Below are 26,548 nucleotides of genomic sequence, written 5' to 3' on the forward strand. Positions count from 1 at the left end.
CATTTAATGTGTGCTTGTCCTCATTGCTGTGTGTGTAGATTACATTCGAAAATGGGGCATGAATTCCTAGTTTTATTAAAAAAATTGGTGGCCTAACAATGTGATATTTCATACGAGGTAATTTTTAATGCCCTTTGATTTTGGTGGCTTTTTTGGTTTTCTTTCCATAATTTTTTAAATAGAAGTCTTTGAAATTGGGCTCTAGCTGAAATTTATCAGTTACAGTCCGATTGTTCATTGGTGGCAAACTTTTTTTAAAACAAAATTTGTTAGTGGGGTATTTTCTGAGTAACTGGTTCACTGTGCAGCTTATGAAAATTGAATTGTGAATCATTTTAGTTATAACTAAAAATGTACACCACTGCTTGGGTGAGCAGACTTCTCGTTGTGAATTGAGGGGCCCAGAGTTATGATAGTTATGGTAATGGCAAAGGCGTGTGCTAATGGGCAGAGGAGTAGAGGTTATGTACTGGTAGATGGTTTAACTTTTTATATTCGTGATTTTGTGGGGGGGGGTGTCAGGTTTGTTATGGGCAGAGCAGTGTTAACTTTTTCAAAACAAAGCTTTTGTATTATTGTGTGTTAACTATACAGGTAAGGTTTTCCATATACTGTACATTTATATTCCATAGGAAAAAAATAATGGCTCAGAATCACTGGTAGTCTGTGGATGTTTTGCACGAGCAAACGTTCCAGTTTAAAATGAACACCTGAGCTGGATTTGTGGCCATTTTGCATTGCTAAAGCAACACAAAACACCTGGAGTATACCTGTGAATCTGCCTCAGTGTTAATAGACTAATACATTTGCATAGTTAAACATTTAAAGGTCAGGGAGTGGTTGCATGTGAGGCCATACTAATCAGGAGCTGTAACTAAAAGTATTGACACTTCACAAACAGAATAGACAAGGGACTGAAGACTGATCTGTTACACCCCAGCAAATCAATTGTGAGGGTTGAAGAAGGGTGAACTGATGGAGCTGGATGTGTATACATTTGTACTCCAGTTTGTGTCTCTATTTCCCTCACAGCTTTTCGGCTTGTAAAGTCTACTGACTATAACACCCACAAATATGCATGACTTTACATTTTAATCATTCTACTTATTTCATAGTTTCATTCAGTCACATTGCGTTAGTTACCAGAGTTGATGATACAAATCTAAAGCATTCTATTCTTACATTCTCCTTGTAAAGTAACTATTGACTCAGAGGATACCTCTGAATGTTGAATAAATAAGGCACAGGTGATCTTTGTTCAGACAACTAAAAAATGAAAACTTCCCATCAACAGCTTTTTTCTACTGCTATAATATATATTTGGAGGTGAATTCTGCAACACGTAAACCAATATGAGTCTGATTCAGCACCCTTTTACTCAAGCAAATTTGACATTAATGGTAAAGACATCAACAGTGAGTACAGACTCAGTGAATGAGGTCCTCTAGTTTAATGATAGTGGGAAGTCTTCATTTGATTGGCTATTTTCTCTCTCTCTCTCTCTCTCCTTATCTTGGTTACTCTCATGTTGTTGCAGAATTTGAACCTGTGACCCTCATTACCACAGAACTGACTTCTAGCATGCAGGCTAAAGGAGTTAACTCCATTAACTGGCAGCAGTAGCTGGCTCTTAACATATATCTGGACTAGACACCAGAAGGAAATTAAGACATTTTATAGCTGTGTTGCACTGATTTATACACTGGGCCTCATCTTCCCTTCCTTTATACCTGGCTAATCCCACTGAAGTCAAAGGGTTTAAACTAGTGTATCTAAAAGCAGATGTTTGGCCCAATTAATTTTAAGGCACTTAAATGAGAAGGTACTTCTATTAATATTTTCATTAAAGCCATGGATAAAACCAATAGATTAAAAGGTGAAGCCCAAATGGGATATACAGGGCCATCTTCTCATCTCCTATTCAATCCATTGAGGATGTGATTGCTAATATACTATCATTTCTGTTAAAATAAGCAGATAAGACATTTGCAATGGAGAGTGGAAATAAACTTTTGCTTTTATTTAAAATGTTGTATAAGTAAGAAAAGAGTGAGTTTAGCTGGTAAATCTGTTTTTTTTTTAAACCTCTCAGATTCACAGAGAATCTCAACTCTAATATTCAGTTCTCCATGTATGCATAGAGCACCCAGAAGGGAAGGAAGGATGTCAGAGGTTAGATGAGTCATTCTGATCTGAGGACAGAGTTTTCCCCTAATAAACAATTTGAAATTTATCTAGTGTAGATTTCTATGCTTCAATAATATAGTAGCATTTGTGAATTCTTATATCTGAGAATACACACAAAGCCTTGTTCATGCCTTATGCAACATTGGACAGTGCAGGCAGAATTCAGATGCAGTCTTAATTGTAAACAGAGACAGACAGACAGACAGACACAGACACACACACACATATCTGTGGCAACAATTATTTACTGGGGTTCCACACCAGCTTTTAGATACTTAGGTTTTAGCCATGCTAAAATGTGCTTACTGTTTGCCAGGATTCTGTACTATTCTGTGCATGTTTCCTTTACTTTGTCAACCAAAATATGTATTGAAGAGGCAAACAATTCTGGAAAATCATGGTCTTAAATCTTCTAACCCTTACTTACATGACTAACCCCACTGAAGACTACTTATTTAAGTAAGAATTACTCAGATAAATAAGATTTGGAAAATATGCCCCCCCTGGGTTCAATTATAGGAAATTTGAAGTATTCACCAGTTCATTAAGTCATACTTGAAAGTCCATTGTATTTCAAGTGTGGGATTTCACTTATTATTCATTTGTATTATTGTTTGGAGCAAGATGACCCAATGAGGAAAAAAAAGCAATATTACAATTGTGTGTAGTGGAAATATGGAGGCCCCATAAAACTAGGCACTGTACAAGCAGTTTAAAGTAGAGCTCACCTGTTATGCTGTCTAGCAAGAACTTGAGACTTTTAATGTTTTTTCCTGTCATATTGGAACAGTCAACGGCAAACAATTGTGAGTTTGATGAATTGGAACTTTCTGATTAAAAATATTTTGTTTAAAAAAAAACCCACTTGACTTTATAGCCAGTTAGCTATAAACATCCTCTTAGTAGCTATTCTCTACTTGCTTTTCCCTGTAAAGGATTAACAAGCCCACGGGTAAAAGAAAAGGAAGTGGGCACCTGACCAAAAGAGCCAATGGGAAGGTAGAACTTTTTAAATTGGGAAAGAAACTTTCCCTTTTTCTGTTGTTCTCTCTGGGCTGCAGGGACACAGAGCAGCAATGCTATGAGCAGAAATGCTGTGTAAGGTTTGAACCAGATATGAAAAATTATCTTCCATACCTAGAAGAAATCATTAAAAGGCAGGAAATGTTCAGATAGACGTGATCAGGTTCATTTCTTTATTTTGGCTTATGAATCTCCTCTGTTCTAACCCCAGATACTTTTTGTTTGCTTGTAACCTTTAAGCTGAACCCCCAAGAAAGCTATTTTGGGTGCTTAATTTTTGGAATTGCGCCTTTAAAATCTAGCAAAAGCCTATGTTCCAGATGTATTTCCTTCCTTTTTGTTTTTAATAAAATTTACCATTTTTAAGAACAGGATTGGATTAGAGTTAGCAAATTAAAGAAGTATGGGCTGGATTAATGGACTATAAGGTGGTTAGAAATTGGCTAGATCGTCGGACTCAACGGGTTGTGATCAATGACTCCATGTCTAGTTGGCAGACGGTATCAAATGGAGTGGCCCAAGAGTCGGTACTGGGACCGGTTTTGTTCAATATCTTCATTAATGATCTGGAGGATGGCATGGATTACACCCTCAGCAAATTTGCAGATGACACTAAACTGGGAGGAGTGGTAGATATGCTGGTGGGTAGGGATAGGCTACAGAGGGACCTAGACAAATTAGAGGATTGGGCCAAAAGGAATCTGATGAGGTTCAAAAAGAACAAGTGTAGATCCTGCACTTAGGAAGGAAGAATCCCATGCACCGCTACAGACTGGGGACCGAGCGGCTAGGCAGCAGTTCTGCATAGGGGTTACGGTGGACGAGAAGCTGGATATGAGTCAACAGTGTGCCCTTGTTGCCAAGAAGGCTAACGGCATTTTGGGCTGTATAAATAGGAGCATTGCCAGCAGATCGAGTGATGTGATCATTCCCCACTATTCGGCATTGGTGAGGCCTCATCTGGAGTACTGTGTCCAGTTTTGGGCCCCACACTACAAGAAGGATGTGGAAAAATTGGAAAGAATCCTGTGGAGGGCAACAAAAATGATTAGGGGCTGGAGCACATGATTGATGAGGAGAGGCTGAGGGAACTGGGATTGTTTAAAATCTAGTATGAATTAGTATAGGTAAATGGGGTGCCTATACACCCAAGGGGATGGGATCTCTCCGGAGGTGTTTCGTAGATAGCTATTTCATCTTAATCAACTCCTACTGTTCTTGATTCCTGGAGAAGGAGAGATAACCTGCACCCCTAGAGTTGTATAGTTTCTGAAAGTAATTTTTATCTTTGTATCTGGAAACACAAGAACAACACAATTTTGTAATGACAGTGAATTTGTGCATATTGGCTTTCAAGTAGTGGCAAGTTTTTAGATGAGTTAAATAGAGCACTGTAGATCTGTTTGGTGGAAGATGACTCAAGGGTTGAGAGAAAGACACAAATGGTATTAAAATGTGTGTGTAAAACATTAAAGTACAGTGAACAGTAAGAACTGACAAGTACAAGAATGTACTCTTGTAACTGCTCTGATGGCTAATTCTAACTGTTCTTGTTATATATTGTGTACGTGCCATTGGCACAGGAGGGAACTCCCTACAACATCCATATGCTTTCTAGGGATGGCTGAATCAGTTCTGAAAGACAAAGGAATAACCACAGCCTAGACAGACAAGTGAAGAAATTCAGACAGGCACCCATTGTCTTGCACCTTTCCTTTCTTTCTTCCCTCCTATTCCCCCTTCCCCATAGGCTTTCCATCTCTGCTGAAATACTTCTCAGAGTGTTAGCAGGTTTTGGCATTTTTACTTTGCCTGGTGATGTCTTTCAGTCTCGTTAAGTTACAGGACTTTTCCAGGGTAGGAGAGAAGGCAGTGTTTTCTGGAACACTTCTAACATAAGGAAGCCCTAGATCCCAACAGAGAGTTTCAGCCATGAGATGCAATCCTCTTGCCCCATATACATTTCTGATTAGGAAGAGGGGGTGGAGGGTCTGTGGTCCTTTTAAGTTTAAGGGGAGCATGTTTAGAGCTGGAAGGGTTCAGGCTGACGGAACTGGGTCAGAATCGCTACATGTACTGGTGAAAAGTTGGAGGGAAAATTCAAGGGGTCTTGTGGTCTTGTCTAAGGGAGTTGAGTAAACTTCAGATGAGGATCTGATCTTTATCAGTTCAAAAAAGTTCATTAACTCTGTGGTATACTGTGAACATATTCTTCCCACTGTAGAACATGTTCATTCTCAGAAATCTCTTATTCCTTTCTCTTCTTTTTAACTACACTTAGTCAAACAGAATATCAGACAGTTTTTCTGTTTAATATCTAGAAACTATTAGTATTTATTTGTAGCAGCTGGATGTTGTAACTAGAATTGCTTGCAGAATTTTTTGGAATCTTTCTTTTTGTGCATATGCGTATGTTTAATCCCTTTTGATCCTTACTCTCCACATTTTTGCTTTTTCAGCTTTTTTTTTTTTCTCTAAGTCAGTCTCGCATTTTTTGCATCATTGTAAGAGAGACATGGACATTTACATCGTCCTGTTCCTCATTTTCCTCCTTACTTCAGGATGAGGAGCAGGGAAATGAATCTCTTGCATGTGTTTTGGCTCAGTACAAATCAGATCAAAATCATGTTCAGCAAGCTCAGATTGTATTACTAGCCTTAATTTGTCTTCTCTATGGAGATTTACTGAAATTTCAGTGTGTCCAGAAAGAGAACTTTCATTCCACCAAACTAGAACCTACATGGGCAAAAATGTCTTTCTGTGCAACTGAAAACTTTTCAAAGGTACAATCCTAAGCACATGCCTGGTGGTGATGTAGAGGATTTGCATAGATAAAAGATGGTGAGGCCTATGCTTACTTTATACTTCCAGGATTTCACCCGATTGTCTTCTACTCAGCATGCCATTTAACCTCATTATATGTGGAAAGTCTCAAGCTGCACAGAACATGTAACTCCCAAAAGTTTATTTATTTATTGGCAGGCTATATTTAATACAAATGTGAAGGATCTTAAGTCAACAATGGGAATTATTTGTAAGAAAAAAATCAGTCAACATTTACAGTCTTCCAGTTGGTAGTCTCACCTTCCCTCACCCACTAAATTCCATCAGCACCCACTTATTTGAGCTTACACTAAGCCCGAGAGATGCAGGTAGCTTTGTGATCCATCATTTTTGGCACTTTGTATAGGTAACAAGTGACTAGACAATGTAGACAGCAGAGTCAACAGCTGTTAATAATTATTCTTCATTCCAAGTTATTTCAGAGTTCTTACCATGTGTGGTTGCAGTTCTCAATTTTAAAAGCACAGCTGTTAGGAAGAATAGAGGTGATAGGATACATCCCTAGTGAGAATACTCTGCTGATTCAAACCAATTTATATTTCCTTTATTGCTTCTCACATAAAATATGACCTGTATGAGGGTTAAGTTATCATGACTGGTTTAAAGGAAAAACTCTGGCCATTCAGGGTATTTAAAAATGGTATGCATTACTCTGTTTTAGCAAACTCCATTCAATTAGCCATTATCAGATTGTGGTGCAGTGTTGCAGAGAAAAATCTGCAGCTTATTGGTTTTATGTTTCTTCTTTCCTTCCTGATTGTAAGGGACTGCGGAAGACTTTGTTACGGCCTAGCTAGGGAACTTCCGCTTTCTCGGAGCAGATGGGTCACTGTAGGACATGGAAATCTGGATATAACCAGCTCTAGGCCAGTTTTGTCTGCCCTGCATGGCCCTTTGCCAGGTAATGGAAAACCCCTTTAGGAAAGTACCTAATTATATATTCATGAGCTGTTTCTGTGTACTGCTTATTATGGCTCGCTGTTTGCCCCTTCGTCGGACTCCGTCCCAGGCAGAGTTCCGGTGCGCTGGGTTCCCCGCCTCTGTGACAGCAACGCTTGGAGTCCCCATTGCAGGTGTGTCACTTACCTTCATTAAAGCCAATAACTCGCTGCTTTGTTGCGTGTAGGCCTCGTTCTCTCGGAGCACTCCTGATAGGCCAGCAGCCTAGCACAGAACACCGATCAATGTCTAGAATTGTAAACAGGTGCTTAATAAAGCTAAATAGTGACAAAAATTGTTAATATCATAGAATATCAGGGTTGGAAGGGACTTCAGGAGGTCATCTAGTCCAACCCCCTGCTCAAAGAAGGACCAATCCCCAACTAAATCATCCCTGCCAGGGCTTTGTCAAGCCTGACCTTAAAAACCTCTAAGGAAGGAGATTTCACCACCTCCCTAGGTAACCCATTTCAGTGCTTCACCACCCTCCTAGTGAATTTTTTTTCCCTAATATCCAACCTAAACCTCCGCCACTACAACTTGAGACCATTACTCCTTGTTCTGTCATGTCCTGGCTTTCCCTACTGGCTTCTGGGAGCCAGAGGTTTAGAGTTGTTTCTGAGAATGGGGTTGCATTCCTGACCATGTTGGCTAATAGCCATTGATGGACCTAAACTCTGTGAACTTTAGTTCTTTTTTTTAACCCAGTTATACTTTGGGCCATCACAGCAGTCCATGAAAATGAGTGAGTTATGTGAAAAAATACTCTCTCTTTTTTTGTATTAAGCTTGCTGCCTATTAATTTCATGAAGTAATCTCTGATTTTTGTATTCTGGAAAATGGGTACATTACACTTTTCCCCCCTCCATCATTCGTGATTCTATGGGCCTCAATCGTACACCTTCCCACCCCAGTCATCTCTTTTCTAAGCTGGACTGCCCTAATATTTTTCATCTCTCCTCATGTGAAGAAGTAGTAGGGGAAGCAAAAGCGGAGGGGAACGTAGGAGGCAGTGACCATGAGATGGTCGAGTTCAGGATCCTGACACAATGAAGAAAGGAGAGCAGCAGAATACAGACCCTAGACTTCAGAAAAGCAGACTTTGACTCCCTCAGGGAACTGATGGGCAGGATCCCCTGGGAGAATAACATGAAGAGGAAAGGAGTCCAGGAGAGCTGGCTGTATTTTAAAGAATCCTTATTGAGGTTGCAGGAATAAACCATACCGATGTTTAGAAAGAATAGTAAATATGACAGGTGACCAGCTTGGCTTAACAGTGAAATCCTTGCCGATCTTAAACACAAAAAAGAAGCTTACAAGAAGTGGATGATTGGACAAATGACCAGGGAGGAGTATAAAAATATTGCTCAGGCATGCAGGAGCAAAATCAGGAAGGCCAAATCACACTTGGAGTTGCAGTTAGCAAGAGATGTTAAGAGTAACAAGAAAGGTTTCTTCAGGAATGTTAACAACAAGAAGAAGGTCAAGGAAAGTGTTGGCCCCTTACTGAATGAGGGATGCAACCTAGTGACAGAGGATGTGGAAAAAGCTAATGTACTCCATGCTTTTTTGCTTCTGTCTTCACGAACAAGGTCAGCTCTCAGACTACTGCACTGGGCAGCGCAGCATGGGGAGGAGGTGGCCAGCCCTCTGTGAAGAAAGAAGTGGTTCAGGATTATTTAGAAAAGCTGGATGAGCACAGGTCCATCGGGCCGGATGCACTGCATCCGAGGGTGCTAAAGAAGTTGGCTGATGTGATTGCAGAGCCATTGGCCATTATCTTTGAAAACTGATGGTGATCGGAGGAGGTCCCACATGACTGAAAAAAGGCTAATATAAAAGGGAAGGAGGATCCGGGGAACTACAGGCCAGTCAGCCCCACCTCAGTCCCTGGAAAAATCATGGAGCAGGTCCTCAAGGAATCAATTCTGAAGCACTTAGAGGAAGGGAAGTGATCAGGAACAGTCAGCATGGATTCACCAAGGGCAAGTCATGCCTGACTAAACTAATTGCCTTCTATGATGAGATAACTGGCTCTGTGGATGAGGGGAAATCAGTGGCCATGTTATTCCTTGACTTTAGCAAAGCTTTTGATACCGTCTCCCACAGTATTCTTGCCAGGAAGTTAAAGAAGTATGGGCTGGATGAATGGACTATAAGGTGGATAGAAAGCTGGATAGATAGTCAGGCTCAATGGGTAGTGATGAAATGCTCCATGTCTAGTCGGCAGCCGGTATCAAGCTGAGTGCCCCAAGGGTCAGTCCTGGGGCTGGTTTTGTTCAATATCTTCATTAACGATCTGGAGGATGGCGTGGATTGCACCCTCAGCAAGTTTGCAGATGACACTAAACTGGGAGATACGCTGGAGGATAGGGATAGGATACAGAGGGACCTAGCCAAATTAGAGGATTGGGCCAAAAGAAATCTGACGAGGTTCAAGAAGGACAAGTGCAGAGTCCTGCACTTAGGACGTAAGAATCCCATGCACCGCTACAGACTAGGGACCGAGCGGCTAGCCAGCAGTTCTTCAAAAAAGGATCTTGGGGTTACAGTGAACGAGAAGCTGAATATGAGTCAACAGTGTGCCCTTGTTGCCAAGAAGGCTAACAGCATTTTGGGCTGTATAAATAGGAGCATTGCCAGCAGATTGAAGGACGTGATCATTCCCCTCTATCATAAATATAAAGGGAAGGGTAAACCCCTTTAAAATCCCTCCTGGCCAGAGGAAAAATCCTCTCACCTGTAAAGGGTTAAAAAGCTAAAGGTAACCTCGCTGGCACCTGACCAAAATGACCAATGAGGAGACAAGATACTTTCAAAAGCTGGGAGGAGGGAGAAAAACAAAGGGTCTGGGTCTGTCTGTATGCTGCTTTTGCTGGGGACAGAACAGGAATGGAGTCTTAGAACGTTTAGTAAGTAATCTAGCTAGGTATGTGTTAGATTATGATTTCTTTAAATGGCTGAGAAAAGAGCTGTGCTGAATAGAATGACTATTCCTGTCTGTGTGTCTTTTTTGTAACTTAAGGTTTTGCCTAGAGGGATTCTCTATGTTTTGAATCTAATTACCCTGTAAGGTATCTACCATCCTGATTTTACAGAGGTGATTCCTTTACTTCTATTAAAAGTCTTCTTGTAAGAAAACTGAATACTTTTTCATTGTTCTGAGATCCAAGGGTTTGGGTCTGTGGTCACCTATGCAAATTGGTGAGGATTTTTACCAAACCTTCCTCAGGAAGTGGGGTGCAAGGGTTGGGAGGATTTTGCAGGGAAAGAGGTGTCGAAACTACGTTTCCCAGTAAACCCAGATAAAGTTTGGTGGTGGCAGTGGAAATCCAGGGGCAAAGGATAAAATTAATTTGTACGTTGGGGAAGCTTTAACCTAAGCTGGTAAAAGTAATCTTAGGAGGTTTTCATGCAGGTCCCCACATCTGTACCCTAGAGTTCAGAATGGGGAAGGAACCTTGACAACCTCTATTTGGCATTGGTGAGACCTCACCTGGAGTACTGTTTCCAGTTTTGGGCCCCACACTACAAGAAGGATGTGGAAAAATTGGAAAGAATCCAGTGGAGGGCAACAAAGATGATTAGGGGTCTGGAGCACATGACTTACGAGGAGAGGCTGAGGGAACTGGGATTATTTAATCTGCAGAAGAGAATAATGAAGTGGGATTTGATAGCTGCTTTCAAAGCGGGTTCCAAAGAGGATGGATCTATGATGTTCTCAGTGAAAGCAGATGACAGAACAAGGATTAATAGTCTCAAGTTGCAGGGAGGGGGGGGCGGTTTAGGTTGGATATTAGGAAAAATGTTTTCATTAGGCGGGTGGTGAAGCACTGGAATGGGTTGCCTAGGCAGGTGATGGAATCTCCTTCTTTGGAGATTTTTAAGGTCAGGCTTGACAAACCCCTGGCAGGGATGATTTCGTGGGGGATTGGTCCTGCTTTGAGCAGAGGGTTGGACTAGATGACTTCCTGAGGTCCCTTCCAACCCTGATATTCTATGATTCTATAATATGGAAGCAGTTCTGTACCTTTGATCATATTTGTCCTTCTCTGAACCTTTTCCAGTTCCACTATATCCATTTTGAGATAAGGCAAGCATAACTGGACCCAGTATTCAAATTGTGGGTGCACCATGGGTTTACATACTGGCATTATTATATTTTCTATCCCTTTGCTAATAGTTCCTAATGTCCTGTTTTCCTTTTTCACCACTGCTGCATATTGAGCTGTTTTTTTTAGCCACTGACTCCAACATCCCTTTCTGAGTATGTAATATGGGAAGAGGTAATCAGTTAGCAATCCATCAGTGAGCATGAATAGTCCCTAAAACTTGTTCCAAAGATACTCATCTATACTGGACATGTTCCCCAATTTATATTTTGGCCATTTACATGTCAGTAGTCTAGGACTTGCAGAAGGACAATAAAACTCTAGGGTATAGAATTGTATGTATTGTACTCCTTCACTGTTGCTTTGTTTCAAAATACTTGACGTGCATAAAGTCACTGTGTTTAAAGAGTTAATTTCTTAAGTTATTTCACATTAATAAACTTCAAGTCTTAGGCACACTGCACTCTATACCCTCAAACATTAGATTTGGTGTTACAGAACAAACTGCTGTGGATGTTGTGAAGAGCCTGTGTGCCACCAGTATCTGTATGAAAAATTGAAAACAATGCATGGCATATATATTTTTTTAACTGGGAAAATCTTGCTTTGTTGTAAATCATACTGCCAAAAATTACCTTTTTCTTTAATGCCTTTATACACAGTCACTATCATATGATTTCAGACACTGAAAACATATTCGTTAGTTTCATGGTAACAGTAATAGCAGATTGATAAATTACTTTCATTATATACACTGGGATTGGTACTGTGTGTGGATTTAAACAGTTTTGAATGTTGTTGGTCTTTTTAAATTAAAAAACAAAAACCATTTTCAGTCTGCAACATGTATATTCCTATCATTTAAAACTCTTCTCCCCCCTCCAAAGACTTTTTTTTTAAAGAAAAATCATGAAATTCTATCTCAATGAAAGTCTGTACTATGGATTAGAGATACAACAGCCCCAAACGCTTGTGAGACAAGTGTGTGTTCCAGGTATGGAGTGTATATATTTCATTTATTTTGAATCTTTTTTTTCCCTGTCCCTCACCCCATGCTTTTCCCCTAGCAGTTTTAAGGACTTTTAATATACCCATAAGCAAATTCAACAATAATAGAGTTAAAGTCACACTTCTGAATCCACAAAGATTGAGTTGGTTAAGTAACTAAGAGAAATAATATAATCCATTCCTAACATATAAACCCATTCAAAATGATCTGATTATAACTTTGGTGGGATTTGGGAACTGAGCCTATGTAGCCTGAAACCTTGGCATCTTTGACATCAGGATTTTCGGGGTGGGTATGAAGGGGGAAGAATGCCCCCTTTAGTTAAAATGGCTCCAGTTTTTAAACACAAACTTCAGAATTAATTACCAGCTACTGGGAATAGTGCTACTGAACAATAGTGTTTAGCTCCACACAGCCATTTGCAGTGCATAACAAAAACTTTATTGAATTTACAGATTTAAAAACAATACATGGTACTTTAAACATAGCTGCCAGTAGAAAGCACTCTTTATATAAACACTGTCTACATATATACAGATGCTACTTTTATTATATGTAGCTCTTGTAACACTGAGCAGTGCTCACCCCAAATAAACCTGGTTACTTTGATAGTGGGGATAGTGTGCTACTTCTACAGTGAGTATAGTACTTCTATAGTGAGCAAGTGGGCATCTAAAGATTTCAAGCTCTCCTCCTTTTGTCCTTTCTGAAAAATCTGTTCCCTACTTTTCATGTACCCTTAAGATAACAGAATGTAAGTTCTGGTCCACAGATAAAAATTAGATCAACCTAGCTACGTTGCTCAGGATTGTGAAAAATATCACTCTCTGAGCACCACAGTTATGTGAAGCTAGATAGCTTAAAGGATTCTTTCGTTGACCTAACTGCAATCACTTGGAGAGGGCAATTACTTATATTGATGGGAAAGCCCCTTCTATAGATGTGGGAAGCGTTTACACTACAGAACTACAGTGTGCTACTGCAGCAGCTATAGGACAAACATACGTTAAAAGACAAGTACTGTTGTTAGCTGCCAAGAACTCTGGTTCAACGATGCTACCAGGAACAATTTTCGAAAAGTTGCCACAACATTTAAATCAATGTTCATGGTAATTGACAACAGAACATGCCTCTGAATCTCTGACTTTACCTTAAGTGTACATGAGGGGCAGGAAATGGCTTTTCAGAAAGGACAAAAGAAGGAGACCCTGAGATTTTAGTGTATTATGTTTAGAAAAGCCACTGCTTTCCCCCCAAATGTATAAGTATATGCCTTGAATGGATTATATTATTTATCATTATCACTGAGATTTGTAGTGACTTGTAATAGCAAAGGGTGTTCTATTCCAAGGTTGACAAAAGAAATACCAGCTTGTGCCCTCTAACACAGATATTTGGAACAGGCTATTAGTGTTACTACTAGGGAGTTTCTTCTGTAGCTCAGCAGCTACTTTAGAACCATATCCAACTTTGCAACGAAGCCAAGGGAAAGTAACAAGATATTCATTTCTTATAGACTATAACAGGCTGATAGGAATTAAGTGGGGTAGCTGCCTGGGTTTTTCCTGAGATCACATTAGGTCTAAGAATTGGAGCGTATTCTCTCTTTAACCATTTTAATTTTTGACCAAGACATTCAAAACTGGATGCCTAGAAAGGCTCCTAAATCCATGTTTAAGCTGCCTGAATACATGGCCTTGTGTTTTAAAAAGTGCTGAGTACCCAGCAGTTCCTATTGCATTAGTACAGTCTGCAGGATTAGACCCACATAATGTAGTTTACAGTTCTTTTCTGTAATGTGAGAGACAATTAATTAATACAATTATCAAACAGAAGTGGAAGGAAAGAAACAAGCATCATGGGATTTTTAAAAAAAAAAAAAAATGTACACGAGAGGTAATGTATCCTAGGATTATTTAGGTCTTCTGTAATCTGAGCTAAGAATCAAGTTAAGGAATTGCCTTCAAATTGAAAATTCTAACTAAATCAGTTTTTAACATGTTTTGGATAGAAGGTGTGTCAAGGACCAAATCTCGATCTAATTAAACAAAATTGCCCTTCTATAAAAAGCAAGCACAAACTCCCATGCACCAGTTAAGACCCATTTAAACCTGTTTTGAGGGATTAAGTGGCATGTTGCATAGGGGTTTAGCAGGCCCTCTGCAAAGGCATGAATTTCACAGGATGCTCTTAGATTCATGCTAGAAAGCAGTATTTAACTGAAGCTGCTAGAAACTGATTAAGCTGAAACCATGTTTAAAGTGGATGTAACACAGTTCAGTAGCTCTTTTCCCAGTCCCCTGTTGGTGGGGTTTTCTTGTATATAGTAGAGGTTAGAAATATTTAACTTGATTTAAAATAATCCTAACCTGCTTTTACAATGAGGGTCAAGAACATAGTACCTATTTTTGCAGCTAATTCTCCACCAGATTTCTGTAGATAGGTGGTATGAAGTCTAGACATAATCCTGATGGGATAGTAGATTTTTTTAAATCTTTTAAAAAGATTTCTACAGTATTGCTTGTTCACACCCTGGTTGTCAGAAAATTACATCTTTTCTGGCTGATACAATGTTGCTTCAGGTGACTCATCACACAGTATCCGTAATGCCCTGTTTCATTGTGTGTCAAATAATGCAGCTATAGCTACCTGATTCAAACAGATTGCAAGTAATCAGCAGGCCAGAAAGGTCTAAAAACACACTTAGTTCTGTAAAAAAATAAAAATTCTTCTTAGGAAAAAGCACCATTCAGGAAAAGATGAGGCATGGGGGTTTTTTATTTTTATTTTTTGGGTGGGGTAGGAGGGGAGAGGTTGTTATCCCAACTCTGAATAAACAAAAAAAACAAACAAATGCTAGTTTCAGTTTAGTGAAATATGTTTTCATAGGTTAAACTTCAGGTCAAATATATCAGAACCAGTGAGGTGTCAGTTAAATTGGTATCTCCAGGCTTGGATAAATCTAAAATGTTTCCAAAGTGGTATGCCTCTCTTCTTAAAAAAGCTATTTCTCAGCTCACCAGCTTCTTGAGTCTGGTTTATTAATAGATATTTCATCACAAATGTAGGCTTGTTCTGATCAAAATCTACACATTCCAAATTACGATGGAGGGGAAAGTGTAAGAAATAAGGGCAAGGAGTAGAGAACTCTTTGTTGATCTATTTAGCTTTATTTCAAAATGTAATCTTGATCTGATATCATCTATCTAGAGATCATATAGGTTATCAGATGCTAAAAAGCAAAAGCTTCAAAGACATGAGGATAGATGAAAAAAGTGGGTCACATAGCCTTTTAAGAAGTCATGCAACGTTTTTATTGCTGCTTGTTATGTTTTTAGTAGACTGATTAGACAAAAATTTCCACTTCATTCATTGTTCTGCTACATTGGTAAATAGGACTATGAACATAGTCTTCAGCATAACAAGCTGTTACAGCCATGATGTTTTAAAAGTCAGTAAAGTCCAAGAAGCAGTCCAGATGTAGGCATGAGGTTTATATCTAGTTAATCTCATACTGAAATATAAATTAAAAGCATAAAAAAGTAAACCAGGGAGTACAGAAGTTTAGCAAAAGAGCTTAGAAAGCCATGGCATCAACCTTAACACATATTTAAATGATATAGTTTCACGGCATATATTTGACAGATAAACTGGCCAGTTTTTGTTAAAACAAACTTCAGATGACTAGATGGGAGAGAGTACGCTAATGAGATAAAGTAATATTAGGAGGAAGGTGACTACATGAATGTGTTAAGACTGAGCATCCCCCGTGTGAATTATAGTGGGAAGAGCCTCAGCTGATGCCAGTTATAGTTCTATTAATGCCAATGGAGCTATGCCAGTTTGCACTAGCAGAGGATCTGCGCTGAAGTGTCCAGGAGCTTGAAAAAAGTAAGGGGGGCCAATATAATGCTGTCTCTTTACACCTTGCAATACTGAATTAAACAAAGAACACAATGCTGTTTAAACAGGAAGAAAGATTTTGTAAAGACTGAAAACTCCATTTTACTATGAGGTATATTTTCCTAGGTCATTTGGAAAAAATAACGGTTTTCCAGAATCTTGAAAACAAGTGCAAAATAGTCTACAGAACTGACACATGATCCAGAAGAAAGATGCACCAATGCCAGGACATATCGTTCTAATAGAATAAAAAAGAAAAATACCATAGTATAGAACACAGAATGCGACCCATGTGGTCATTTATAATTTAGTAACAAACCTTAAATTAACCTATTGGTTAATATTATATTATGCATGCCATAGTATTTATTTTTTAACTTATTAAATAAGGACTGCAGAATTGGGCAGTTTGCACCTCTAAAAGAAAAACAGATGAATCACTCAGATTGTTTAGATAAATGGAGAATTCAAGTTTTTGTTTTTTTGAAAAATACCCAAAATACAAGTCTATTCAAGTGATGTTACAATTATTTCTATCGAGAGTCATAGAAAAGTGTGGTGCTTTACAGAACAAAATGAGGGAATGCCTACGCAGAAGACAGTCTAATATCCAAGAGTCCGATTCTACAGCCTTTTTTCCATATTGGGTAGCAAGTAGTGTCACTGAAGTAATAAATACCACCTACAGAAGGGGAGCATTAGTAATGAGTAACCTTTTGAAATTTAGCAAATATAAAATCCTTATATTTTGCACTGCTAGCCAAAACCAACACTTTATTAGCACTATTCTGTGACCCTAGGGTGAAAGCCTGGTACCATTCAATTCAGTGGAAGTTTTACCATTGACTGCAATGGGGGCAAGGACTTTACCCCCTATTGTAGAATGCTGCAGTATTTTATCAGGGCATGAAGAGGAAGGGCACACGTAAATGGACAATAGTAGGCATAGGACAGGTCCAGGAATTCTAATAAGTAGTCTAAATGTTGTTGTCTTGTTCCCCACTCAGCACAAGAGAACCAGTCATATAGTCGTGCATGTAATGGGTTACAGGTATGAGAAGCTATGAAGTGTTTCAAACTTTTAGTGAGGAAACAAAGCAAAGAAGAAATTCTCCTACAGGCTATTTGCTAGAATGCCTGAAGAGAATTTACAGACTTCTTGATTTCTGGAGCCTCTGGGTCCTGGGAAAAAGGGTGGCACATGCTTATTTGAGCACACTTTTAATTAAAGAATTCTGCAAGCTGTATTTATAATACAGAAGATAGATTTAAAGTAGTCGAGAACACCTTGACGTAGTGTTAACTTACAGTTTTGCATGAGCAGATTATTTGAACAAAGCCTCCATCTCCTGCATCATTTTTATTGTCCAGTGAGATGCTTCTCTCAAAAGCCTCTTCTATTGGTTATACACAGTCTGGATATGGAGAAAGAGTGGGAGTGTCATCTGATTCCTCACATACAAAAAAAGACAGAACCCAAAATGACAGGTTCTTGCAAAACTGAAGTACATTACTTCTGGAGCACTTTTCATTTGAGGAACTCCACAAGCTTTGCAAACAAATTTGATTTTCAACACACCCTTCTATTACTTATTATTAATCCCATTAAATGAATGAAGAATGTGAGGCAGAGAGAGCATGAATGATTTGCCTAAGGTCATAGAAGAAATCTGAAGGGGCTCCAGAATTAAAACCCAGAACCCACTTCTAGTCCTCTCCCATAGCCACAAGGTCATCTTTCCTTGCAGAAAGTCAGATGTAACAATGAATCTGAGATTTCCCTTTTAGCGGGGGGAATGTTATTACATTGACACCATAATCCCCATTTGTTTTGTATATGCTTCATATAGTGGTTTATTGACTCCTAACTTATTGAAGCATGTGTCTAGGGTCATCCTGTTAAACAGCTTGCCCATCATCCTAAATACGCTCAGAACAAAATGACAGAATATTAGAAAACAAGTGTATGCTTATAGTTTAACAACTACTGAGTGAAGAAAACACACACATAGGGGGTTGTAAAATGAGTAGAATTATGCACATTACAACATAATTTTTTGTTTACTGTGTGCAGGACAACTAAGCTATTGAGTGCCACAGTCAGAGAATAGGAAGGACCAAGGTGCACTAATGCCTAAGGCCCCTTGCAATAGCTGGCAATTGATTGAACTACACCCAGAAGATCCTGGCCAGTGACCCAGAGGAAGGTGACCATCTCCCCCCACCATCTCATGGACACTGCAGTCTGTCCTGAGAGAAAATTCCTTCCTGACCCCACCACATATGATCAGTTAGACCCTGAGCATGGGGCAAGAAGCAGCCAGCCAGGCACCCAAGAAAGATAATTCTTAGTCCCACCGCAGAACCAGTGCACCGCATCCTATGTTCCATCTTCAGCTGTAGCCACCCCTGATACTTCAGAGAAAGGAGTAGGGGAAAAATTAGTGAGAGAATACATTGAAGAAAAAAATATCCTTCCTGATAACTGCAGATGATCCACAGAAGCACTCAAGCATGAGTGTCTTTGTAGAGTCAAAACTCTTACTGATGGTTTTGTCTCTCCAAGCATGGCAGGATCAGGACCCATGCAACTACCGGATGAGCTCCAACTGTATAATGAGAATTCTGCATCTACTTTTATGATGACAGATATATTCAAACAGGAGATTTGGACCTCCAGAGGTATCAGGAATAGGACAAGTATTTAGATGCCCACTCACCTCTAAAGAACACAAAAAAGAAGTAACAGACTAAGCTATCTGTGTATAAACCCCATAGATTAGAAGGTAATATAAGTGTAGGATACTGGCTTAGTACAATAAAAATGAATAATATAAATGTGTGGGATAATAGGAGTCTCTAGTGCAATAGAATAGATAAAATTATTGGCTGACCCTAAAAATAAAGTAGTTGGGTTTTAAAATATGCAAAATATTAAAATCACATTGTTATTAAATGTTTAAAAATAGTGGAAAATGTATAAAAGTTTGTGCACACAAAACTTAAATGTAGCTAGTGCATGTCAATATCTTTTTTTTAAGTTAGAATTGAAAATTTGTAATCAATGTGTAATTATCATCTCCCATCTGAGGATGTGGCCCTAACTCTACTTCCACTTGTCAACCTGTGGGATGCCTTTCTGTCAGAGTCCCGCCCTCTCTTATCAGAGACTCTACCATTTTACACAAGCTTGGTCCCAGACTTCTCATAGCTTCAGCGTAAGAGAGTCTGATCTAGTTATTCGAGTTTCAACTTCCCCCCCCCCCCAAAAAAAAAAAGGCAACCCCTCCACAAAACCTTTCCCTTCTCATCTTCCAAGAAACCTTGTAATTAAGAGATTGCAGACCTAATCCATTGTTACTCTACTTCAGGAACAGGGCAAGTCATTTTATCCTGATTACTTCCAGACCAACAGGAAAATTGAAGGATACAGACCCACATCCTTTCTTGAGTCTATTTCAGGTCCTGGCGCCAAGGAACCATATTATCTCTGTCTGATGGACTTTAAGGATATATTCCTGCATATCACCATCCATTTCTTCCATTAACTACCCTTATGTTTGGCTGTGGGGTATAGATACTTTTGGGTTCTATCCCTTCCATTTGGCATACCAATGGTTCTCAGGACTGCTCCTCTCCCCCAAGACCTTTCTGGTATTAGTGGATCACATTGGCTTAATTTAATTCACTTATGCCAGTATCTGGATGACCTCCTGGCTGGAGTGAAATCATGTGATGAGCTATTCAGGATTACGGAGTCCTGGCATGTCTAGAATGGCACTGTTTCTGATGCAAGGGAGAAGAGACAAATGCATTGTTATTTTAGGTCATACAATATAACAGCACCACACTAAGAACTTCATAGATATAGCAGACAGCAGCTTCTCAAAAGGTATCTCCACCCTGCAGCTGGAAGCAGGCATCCCAGCTCAAGTAGACAGACATGTGTTCACTTTGTGTGAGCTAGCACACAAAAAATAACAATGTAGCTGGGGGTCACACTCAGGTGGTGGCACAGGCTAGCTGCCTCCACATGTACCCAGGGTTCCCAGCAGGTTTGTACTCAGGCAGCTAGCCTGAACTGCTACCTGTGTTACTCCTGGCTACACTATTATTTTTAATGTGCTAGTCTGATCAGCGCTAGTGGGTGTCTGCCTACTCAAGTGCAGTATGGAGGTACCCAAAAGTTCTTATAGGTGTAATCTAAATCCTTTCTAAAGATTCCTTTATCTGGAAGTTAGCCAAGGTATAACACCGGGAACAGTTGTTGTGTTGTTTTTTCACATCCCTGGGTAAGCTATTCTCTGAGTTTGCTTTTGTTATGTCCTTTCCCTACAACAAGTTTCAGTTCTTTCCATTCTCCACGTTGGAGAAGTAGCATGGCTGGATTTCAATCATTGGGCACAGTTGCACATGAGCCTTTCAGATAATTTTCTTCAGGCATGGGTATAGTCACCCATTCCCAGAGGAAAGCATCATTACTCTCTGGACTTGGGAAATAGCTTACTTAGTGGTACTAGAACAAGCAACTTTCTCAAGGTTTCCTATTTTGGGAGCCTCAGTGTCCAGCTGTGGTGATTAGAGAAGGCAGTGTCATGCAGCTGACACTCACTCATCTTAGGAACCACTCATGCCAAGGCACAAAGCCTCCAGAGAAGAATGGGCAGATAATCTTCCTTTTGGGACTCAAAGCTCTTTGTTTGCTCATAAAGTGCTGCCTGCAGCTCTTATGGGACCCACAAATGAATGTCAAACATAACAATTGCACCAGTGGTTCCCAAACTTGTTCCGCTGCTTGTGCAGGGAAAGCCCCTGGTGGGCCAGGCCGGTTTGTTTACCTGCCACGTCCACAGTTTCAGCCGATCGCAGCTCCCAGTGGCCGCAGTTCGCTGCTCCAGGCCACTGGGAGCTGCTGGAAGCAGCGGCCAGTACGTCCCTCGGCCACGCCGCTTCCCGCAGCTCCCATTGGCCTGGAGCAGCGAACCGCAGTCACTGGGAGCCGCGATCGGCCAAACCTGCGGACGCGGCAGGTAAACAAACTGGCCCGGCCCGCCAGGGGCTTTCCCTGCACAAGCAGCAGAACAAGTCTGGGAACCACTGAATTACACAATGGTCACAAGTACAATGTTGAGGAAAGTATCTAATTTGTGTATTTAGTTTGAATTAAAAAAAAAAAGACTCCCGTCATCAGTAATCATTGGATACCTAGGCCTAATCCAATCTTTTAGTTCTTACACACAACACAACACTTCTGAGTTCATGAGAGTTTTGCCAGAACAAGAACAGCCAGATGAAGCTGCAAGCAAAGGCATTTTCTAATATAAATGGTCTGTTTGGCTACATTTATGCAATTGTGAAAGTCCTCTTTTAAGCAAAGTGAACAAATGTTCCTATAAATTAGTTTATTGCTAACTAATATAATAAGTAATATTTAGCAGCATTACAAAAAATGGCTTATATGTTCATAAAAATGTTAATTGGAGCAATGATACACAATTTTTAGTGCTGAAAAAAAATTTACTTCGAAGTAGTAAAACTGAATTAATAATGCATTAGTTTTGTCCAAACCCCTCAGGATAATGGACATTAATTTTCTTTATGAGTGTCGAATAATTACTAAATTAAAATATTACTATTAATAGTCATAAGGCTTAACTGAAAGTTTCCATGTGCAAAAAGAAGATACAATTGTTGAAGCATCTCATCACTAAATGGAAAAATCCCAAAGAAAAGATTACAATGATATTCTGCTTTATCAATTGCTCTTAATGAGGAAAATGTTTTATGAACAACTTTGCAGTAATGGAAGTCACAATGATTTATTAATAATGAATGACAGGAGAAAATTGTATCTTAGTGGCATGTTTTAAAGTTTTACATGTACAATAGCAGGGACACATTAGTCCAAACTGCAGAAAAAAGGGCAGACAGTATGTAAACTAGTTATTTGGACATTTATGTGCTTCTGTGATTACAGAAGGGGGATCTCAATCCTACTTCACTTTATTCATTGATAGCAGGGTCAGGCGGTAAGGAAATGTCAGAGCTGCAAAGTCTGGATCCAGGTGTGGATTGATAAGACCCACAAATCTGGGGATGGTCAAGAGATTGGTTCTGAGCTCATGTTTTGCTTTAATTACCTTTGAGATCTTGGAATGAAAGATTCACAGAAATGTGAATGATCATTCATCATTAGCCCACAAGAGTCATAAGAAGTATTAGAATCACAAAAGAAATCAAAACACTTTCTCCATTTTATTTCATTTGGATTCCACATGATTTATAAAAGGATACCAAGTTTTAAAAGCACCGATAAGGCTAGGAAATTATTTTTCAGATTTATTTTTCTCAAAAATTGACTTTATTGATTTCTCCCCTAGTATACTGACAGCTAGTTGAATAAATGTTTCTTTTGTCCTTCCCCAGTTAAGGGTTATGATAAAATAGGACATACGTTTGGGTGTTGTTGTTTTTTAGCCAGTCAAAAAGAAACAACTTTGGCAATTGCTGTATTAAAAGTTTTATATAAAACTTCAGCTTCCCACAGTACAAAAAAGTTGTATTAGTACAACAGATTGATCAGAGGCAGGTACCTTTAATGGGATTTAATAATAGAAACGTATGACTGGAATTATTCTCAAGAGGTCATCTAATCTTGCCCCCATAGTACCAAAATATTTATAGACTATTCCTGACCTATGTTCTTAAAAACCTCCAGTGATGAGGATTCCACAGCCTCTCTTAGTAATGTGTTCCAGTACTTAACTATCCTTATAGTTTAATATCTAACCTAAATCACCCTTGCTGCACATTAAGCTGAAAAATTGTTGTCCTCTCCTCAGAGGACATGGAGAGCAATTGATCACCACCCTGTTTATAACAGTCCTTAACATATTTAAAGACTTACAAGGTATGCATTCAGTATTCTCAAGGCAAAACATGACCAGGGTTTTCTCTTTTTAAATCTTTCCTCAGGTCAACTTTTCTAATTTTTTTTTTAAATCAATTTGTGTTGTTCTCCTCTGGACTTCCTTGAATTTGTCCACATCTTTCACTGAGGTCTCACCAGTGTTGAGCAGAGTCATGTCTTAGATATGACACTACTGTTATGTTATGTTACTGTTATGTTACAGTACATACTGTTACACTATGTTATGACACCTCAGAATGATTAGGCTTTTTTTTTTTTCTGGCCATTGCGTCATATTGTTGGTACATAGTACCAGCTAGTTATTCCCCACTTAATTTGATGTTTCCTTCTTAAGTGTTGTCCTTCGCATTTGTATTTATTGAATTTCGTCTTGTTGATTTCAGATTGATTCTCCAATTTATCAAGGTCATTTGAATTCTAATCTTGTTCCCCAAAGTGCTTTGGACCCCTCCCAGCTTGGTGTCGTTCAAATTTGTACCAAATTTTGTAAGTGTGCTTTCCAGTCCATTATTTAAGACATTAATGAAAATATTGACTAATGTTGGACTCCTGAGGAACCCCCCTCCCTCCATTGGACCCCATTAGATATAGCCTTAGAGTCTGACAGTGACAGAGTCTGACACTGATGATTACTCGGAGTACAGTTTTTCCACCAGATGCAAAGCCACTTTATAGCAATTCATCTAGACCTCATTTCCCTACTTCACTTATGAGAATGTCATGTGGGACAGTAACAAAAGCTTTACTAAAATCAAGTTGATTGTTTTCTCCCCTATCCATTAGGCAAATAACTCTGCCAAAGAAGGGAATTACGTAGGTTTGGTATGATTTTTTCTTGACAGCTTCATGTTGGCTATTACTTATCTTCTAGGTGCTTAGAAACTGATTGTCCAATAATTTGGTCCAATATCTTTCAGGTATTGAAGTTACGCTGAATCATCTATAATTCCCTGGTTCCTCATTGTTCCCCTTTTAAAGTTAGGTATTAAGTTTGCATCATCACCCCCCACCCCAGCCCCACCTCCCACAGTCTTCTGGGACCTCACCTGTCCTCCATGAGTTTTCAAAGATAATTGCTAATGGCTCCAAAATTGCTTCAGCTAGTTCCTTAAGTATTTTAGCGTGAATTTCATCAGGCCCTGATGACTTGAATTTATCTAACTTAGCTAAATATTCTTTAACCTGTTTTCCCCTTATCAAGCTACTGTTCCTTCCCCATTGTTTTAACATTGTGTTAAGTATCCCATTATAATTAACTTTTTTTTTTGAGAAGACCAAAGCAAAATAGGCATTAAACACTTCGGCCTTCTTTGTGACATCCATTATCATCTTTACTTCCCCGCTAAGTAGTGGACCTACACTAGTCTTCATATTTCTCTGACGCCTAATATATCTATAAAATCTCTTGTTCTTGTCTTTTCTGTCCCTTCCCAGGCGTAACTCATTCTGTGCCTTAGCCTTTCTGATTTTGTCCTTACATGTTTGTGCTATTCTTTGTATTCATCCTTTGCAATTTGTCCATGTTTTAACTTGGATTCTTTTTTGATTTTCAGGTCATTAAAGATCTCCTGATGGCTAATCTTACTCTCTTCCATTCACATCAGGATAGTCTGTCACTGTCTCCGAGAAACTGCCAGCTTTCCCGAACTACTACTACAATCCATTGTTTATTTTGTATTTTACATTGATATTTTGGGCAAAGTCTTCTCCACAGAGCCTCATTTGAATAATTTGCCTGCCTTCCAGGGAAATTCAAAGTGGGTGTGTGGGGGTGGTATCAGAGGTCTTAGTATAGTGAGGGGGGATTAGAAGATCTTCAAAGAAGTTAATCCTCCACCTATGATCCTTCTCTGGGATAACCCTGCCCTTATCCCATTACTTGTAAATCTTTAAGACCAGAAGGAACCATCAAGATCATCTAATCTGACCTCCTGCCATTGCAGGCCACAGAACCTCAGCCACTCACTCCTGTAATCGACTCATAACATCTGGCTGAATTATTGAAGTCCTAAAATCATGATTTAAAGACTTCACATTACAGGGAATCCACCATTTACAGTTGTTTAAACCTTCAAGTGACCTGTGATCCATGCAGCAGAGAAAGATGAACTCCTCCTGCCCTAGGGATTCTGTGAATCTGACCCCAGGGAAAATGCCTCTCTCACCCCAAATATGGTAGATCAGTTAGACCCTGAGCATGTGGGCAAGACCCACCAGCCAGATGCCTGGAAATGAATTCTCTATAGTAACTCAGAGCCCTCCCCATTTGAGATTTCTGCTGCTCGCATTCACTGCCATTGTAGGCAGTCCCCTCATACTGTCTCTTCCATAAACTTTTCAAGCTCAGTCCTGAAGCCAGTTAGGTGTTTTGCCACCACTGCTCCCCTTCAAAGGCTGTTCCAGAACTTCATCTAATTTCAAGCCTAAATTACTTGATGACAAGTTTATATCCATGTGTTCTTGTGTCCACACTGGTGCTTAACTTACATAAATACCATGGAGGGAGAAGAGTTATCACTCTGATGTATTTATGGAGAACAATCATATCTCCCCTCAGCCTTCTTTTGGTTAGGCTAAAGAAGCCAGGCTCTTTGAGTCTCCTCTCATAAGGTAGGTTTTCCATTCCTCGGATCATCCTAGAAGCCCTTCTCTGCACCTGTTCCAGTTTGAATTCATCTTTCTTAAACACCGGAGACCAGAATTGCACACAGTATCCAGATGAGATCTCACCAGTGCCTTCTGTAATGGCAATAACACTTCCCTATCTCTACTGGAAATACCTTGCTTGATGTGTCATAGGACTGCATTAGACTTTTTTACAGCTGAATCACCTTGGCGGCTCATAGTCATCCTGTGATCAACCAATACGTCTGGGTCTTTTTTCCTCCTCTGTTGCTTCCAACTGACAACAGCAGGAAGAGAGCCATCATCAAGCTGTGCTCTGTACCACCTATTTCCTGTGCATGTCACCTAATTATATCCCCATCCCTTGCGCAGCCTCCTAAATCCTCTTGCAGGACCTGGACTGGCAGGCTGATAGAGATGGCTGAACCTGTTCAGGAAGGGGAATGAATTACTCCAAATTCTTTATGTGCAGTAACAAACATAAGTGTTTATTAAAAGAGATTATTTAACATATGTGATTTGAATACTCTATGGTTCAATACTTTAAATTATGTTTGGTTAGTTAAGTATCTGATTTCATGGTTATTAGTGTTGTGGGAATTTTTACTTTATAGTGTTCACTGGTATTTCCAGGCATTCTTTTCTGAAGGACTATTGAACATAATTTTTCTAAATCTCTCCCTTTTCCAATGAATGGATAAAATACAAGTCACATTATTTATAAAACTGTTGGGTACCCTGTCCCAAATAAATAGAATATTATGAATACTGGTAAGTCCCAATTAAACAAACACTACCACTTAACTGAAATATAGATGTGACCCCAAAAGCCAAACAATGAATTAAACTGATTCCCTGTCAACACTGAAAAAAAAAATGGTACAACCTTATTTATCCACAGTTCCCTGAAACAATTGTATTAGCTCATATATTACTTCAGTAAACTTAATGTGTTACTAATTACTTTGTAGTAAA

At 39.3% G+C, this 26,548-nt stretch overlaps 1 long non-coding RNA gene across 1 annotated transcript in view; it reads left to right on the plus strand.

Moving 5' to 3' along the window:
- The window catches only part of LOC122464102, a 426,264-nt gene that overhangs the window by 18,851 nt on the left and 380,865 nt on the right, over positions 1–26,548 (plus strand). Inside the window, exon 2 of the long non-coding RNA XR_006287978.1 lies at positions 2,728–2,735. This is a non-coding gene — a long non-coding RNA (uncharacterized LOC122464102). The remainder of the gene's footprint in view (positions 1–2,727; positions 2,736–26,548) is intronic.

This window comes from Chelonia mydas, chromosome 1 (genome assembly GCF_015237465.2).
Source record: "Chelonia mydas isolate rCheMyd1 chromosome 1, rCheMyd1.pri.v2, whole genome shotgun sequence".
Lineage (NCBI taxonomy): Eukaryota > Metazoa > Chordata > Testudines > Cheloniidae > Chelonia > Chelonia mydas.